We start from the raw sequence: 4778 nt of genomic DNA, 5'->3' as shown, positions 1-4778 counted from the left end.
GTTGGCTACAGCCCATGTCCCAAGGGGGACTCACTGTCTCAATCCACATTTGACAGATGAGGTAACTGAGGCACAGAGAAGTGAAGTGACTTACCCAAGGGCAAACAGCAGACGAGTGGTTGGAACTGGGCTGAGAACCTAAGTCCTTCTAACTCGCAGGCTCATGCTCTATCCACTTTAGGATGAATATGAAGAGAAGAGCAGAGGAGAAATCTGTGTATCACTTCATATTTTATGGGATAGATATTCATTGCTTGAAGATGAATGTGCATAATTAGTGACCTATATTCAAATAGCATAAACAGTTTGACTCAGGTTAAAAGATTGTCTTAAACTGTGTAATGTGCTTTGCCCTAAACCACTGTTTTTGATTATAATATTTTGTGATCATGCAGTAGTTTGGTATGTTTCCTCTCGATAATGAAGTAGTTACATAAATTTCTGTTAAACTAATTAGTTATACAGGAATGGGTTCCTTCTCTTCTTTTTCTAACATATTGGAATTTCCTCAGAGAACTGGAACATTCAGAAACCTGTGAAGTGGCTTTATTCTGATTATAGAAAAGCTACCTAGAGATACATCATTTTTCTGCCTTCAGAATGGTCTGATCTCCTTTCACTGAGACCCTAAAATAGTGAGTCCATCTTACAGTCAGATATTTTGCATACACTATTTTATATGTAGAAGAAGGTACCAGACAGAAGTAATTATTATTATTATTATTACTATTATTATGATACTTGTTAAGCACTTTCTATGCACCAAGCACTGTCCTAAATGCTGTGGTAGTTACAAGTTAAACAAGCTGGACACAGTGCCTATCCTAATGGGGCTCACACTCTTAATCTCCATTTTACAGATGAGGTAATTGAGGCCCAGAGAAGTTTAGTAATAATAATGTTGGTATTTGTTAAGCGCTTACTATGTGCCAAGCACTGTTCTAAGCGCTGGGGTAGACACAGGGGAATCAGGATGTCCCACGTGGGGCTCACAGTCTTAATCCCCATTTTACAGATGAGGTAACTGAGGCACAGAGAAGTTAAGTGACTTGTCCCAGGTCATACAACAGACATGTGGCAGAGCTGGGATTAGAACCCCAGTCCTTTTGAATCCCAGGCCTATGCTTTATAAAAAAAATAAGTAAATGGTGGTATTTGTTAAGTGCTTACTGTGTACAAAGCACTGTTCTAAGTGCTGGGGGATACAAGGTGATCAGGTTGTCCCACGTGGGGCTTACAGTTTTAATCCCCATTTTACAGATGAGGTAACTGAGGCACAGAGAAGTTAAGTGACTTGCCCAAAGACACACAGCTGGCAAGCGGCAGAGCCGGGATTCAAACCCATGAACTCGACTCCCAAGCCCGGGGTCTTTCCACTGTGGCATGCTTGTTAATCTATGATGCCCTCAACAATGAAAAGTTTCTGGACAGCTCTATTTTTTTTGGATTCCTCCAATTAAAACATTGGTTTACAAACCATCCTAGCCACCTCCTGTTTTGATTGTTTACCTTAGAAAGGATCTGATGGCGGGGCAAATTTCCCTGTTGTTACATTTGGACAGATTTGATTGGTGGGTAAATCTAACCAATTGAATTTCCTCATGTCAGGGACACAATCCCCTTTGGTTGAGGGGTGGAGGAGGAGGTGCTTCTGAATCCAGGAGAAATGGTGGTGTGGGGGTGGAAGAAGCTGCTTACTCTGAGTCCTAGGTAGCTCCTTCTCTTATCTCCTCTCCTGCCAACTGAGTCAATGGCATATGAACTTCCAGTCAAGCTCCCTCTGTCAAAATTTCAGGAACTTATTCTCCATCTGCCCTTTATCATACTCAGCCCCAGAATCATCCTGCTTCTCATGACAGCAGACACTCTTCAGTTTTCTTAGTCTTGTGACTACCATGTATCAAATGTGCCTGACTCCCCCAAACCTGACTGTCTGAAGTTCTGAGTTTTTTCCTTGGTAGGGCCAGGGAGGAGGGAGAGGTAGATGGCAGGAGGGTAGGGGAGTGTGAGCATTATGGGACCAGGCTTCCAGTTTCAGGAAAATTGGGGATAAATTGGGTGGTCTCCAGGGAGGACTGGGTAGAAGGTATTGCCCTGCGAAGGAGATAGCAGAGCTTTCTACCCACCCTGCCCATTTCCCTGCCCCACTCCCTCTTCTGGGTGGAGTTGAGATCAGTAGATTTTTAGCTCCTGTTTACAGGGATCTTATCTACCAACTCTATTTTATGTATTCTCTCAAGCACTTAGTACAGTGGTCTTCACACAGTAAGTGCTCAATAAATGCAATTGAGAAAATGAGTAATTACTTTGTACAGCTGTCTCTTAAACTGTCAGTTAAACAGCATTATCAACATGCCCGAAAGAGAGCTTCTCATCTTTCCACTCAAACCCTATCCTACCCTACCCCAAGACTTTCCCATCACTGTAGAAGACACCGCCACATTTACTATCTCTCAATCCCATAACCTTGACATTATCTTCAACTCATCTCTCTCATTCAAAACATGCATTCAGTCTGTCACAGAATTCTATCAGTTCTATCTTCAAAACATCTCTAGAACCTGTCCTTTCCTCTCCATAAGACTGCTACTATGCAGATCCAAGCACTCATAACATCCTGACTTGATTAATACATGAGCCTCTCCCTGACTTCCATGCTTCCTGTCTCTCCCCTCTCCAATCGATAATTTACTCTGCAGCCAGAATCCTTTTACAGGAAAAAAAGTTCAGTCCTTATCACCTCACTTCTCCAGCTGGTGTCCAACCACCTCCAAATCAAACAGAGACTCCTAACTAATGAGTTTGTGACACTCACTCAGCTCTCCTAACTTTGTTGATTTCTTATTACAACTCAATCAGCACATTCTGCTCCTCTAAAATCCAACCTACTCTCTGCACCTCACCATTGTTTATCCTGTCACCAACCTCTTGCCCTCTTTCCTGGAATTTCCTCCCCTTCCATAACCAACAGTCCACTGGTTTCCCCACATTCAAAACCTGACTAAAATCACATCTCCTCCAAGAAGTCTTCTTAGACTGAGCCCTTTACTTCCCCTACCCACCCTCCCCTCTGCATTGACTATGAACCTGGCTATTTACCCCTTAAGCACTTTGATTCTCACTTCAGCCCCAAAATAATCTACTCTATTACCCTATATTCTATGTTGTTGTCATGCTGTCAGGTTGAGTCCGACCCATAGTGACACCATGGACACATCTATACTAGAATGACCCACCTCCAACTGCAATCGTTCTGGTAGTGTATCCATAGAGTGTTCTTGGTGAAAATACAGAAGTAGTTTACCATTATCTACTTCTGTGCAGTAAACCCGAGACTCTGCCTCAACTCTCTCCCATGCCGCTGCTGCCCAGTACAGGTAGTTTTGACTTGTAGCAGATTGCCTTCCACTCACTAGCCACTGCCCAAACTAGGAATGGAATGGCTTGGCCTCTGCTTGACTCTCCCTCCCATAAACGAGGCTGGGAGAGTACTGGAAACTCTCCAGATGCAACCTTGAGAGGATCCTATATTCTATACTATGCATTATTATACTGTTCTTCATACTATACTGTACTAAAGGATTTCCCCTATTCCTATTCTATTTTAATGTCTGTTTCCCCTAGTAGGCTGTAAACTCCTTGTGGGCAGGGATCATATCTACCAACTCTGAATTGTATTTTCCCAAGTTCTCAGGATAGTACTCTGCACACAGTAAACACTCATTAAATGCCATTGATTGATTGATTGATATAAATGTTGGGAAATTCACCAAACATGACAATCCCTGTCTCTAAAGGTGGATTAACTTCATGGCACCCAAGACATCTACTTTGAAATTCCCAGTGGGAACTGAAGAAGCCCAAGAGGTGTTCTTAAAGTTGTGTGATGGTCCAGGATATAGTAGCTGCACATACATGGTTAAACTGTCTATTCTCGACAATCCTTCCAGGAACGAATGCAGATTAGGGAAATACAGCAAAACTTGGCTTAGTGGAAAGAGCCTGGGCTCAGGAGTCAGAGGTTGTGGGTGCTAATTCCGCTTCTGCCACTTGTCAGCTGTGTGACTTGGGCAAGTCACTTAACTTCTCTGGCCTTCAGTTCCCTCATCTGTAAAATGGAGATGAAGCCTGTGAGCCCTACATGGGACACCCTGATTACTTTGTATCTACTGCAGGGCTTAGAACAGTGCTTTGCAAGTAGTAAGCGCTTAAGAAATGCCATTTTTATTATTATTATTATTATTAATAATGTGTAGAAGGTCCGATAGAGTGCATTTAGTCCTGAATCTGGTTTAAGATTGTGTTGGATAATTGCCATCACTGTTGAGATGTCTACAGTAAATACTAGTTATCCATTCATCATTAGAGTGTCCAAGCAGTCTGTCTGTGGTGAATATGCTAATTTGGGAAGATTTGTTACCATAGTCTTGGTACTACATATTAAGCAATCCCTTCTGATCTCAATGTTTTCCCCAAAGGGTTTAAGACTGGGTAATTGAACCCTGGATATTTTGGGAGTTAAGATCTTAGGGTCATGGGATGAGGCAGCAATTCACATGATCACTGAGTAGGGTTGGGCAGAACCTTAGAGTCCCTAGCTTCTCCAGCAATGGCTGGAATGAACTATTTGCTAATATAATCCCTTACTGTCATTTGGATGATTCCCAAAACAAGGAAGTGGGCCTCAGGGGACTCACCAGAGAATCCAGGGCACAACTTTTCTGCCAGTGTTTGAATCTGTTTTGAGAACTTGTAAATTTTTTTCCCCATCCAGAGGA

At 42.6% G+C, this 4778-nt stretch overlaps 1 non-coding gene across 1 annotated transcript; it reads right to left on the bottom strand.

The window, feature by feature from the left end:
• Positions 1–3386: 3386 nt before the first annotated feature.
• On the bottom strand, positions 3387–3524 carry LOC114809587. The gene has a single exon (XR_003757362.1). It is a non-coding gene; the product is annotated as a small nucleolar RNA SNORA7 (small nucleolar RNA).
• Positions 3525–4778: the final 1254 nt, after the last annotated feature.

The sequence above is a fragment of the Ornithorhynchus anatinus genome, chromosome 2 (assembly GCF_004115215.2).
Source record: "Ornithorhynchus anatinus isolate Pmale09 chromosome 2, mOrnAna1.pri.v4, whole genome shotgun sequence".
In the NCBI taxonomy this organism is placed as follows: Eukaryota; Metazoa; Chordata; class Mammalia; order Monotremata; family Ornithorhynchidae; genus Ornithorhynchus; species Ornithorhynchus anatinus.
This window is presented reverse-complemented; position numbering and strand designations above follow the sequence as displayed.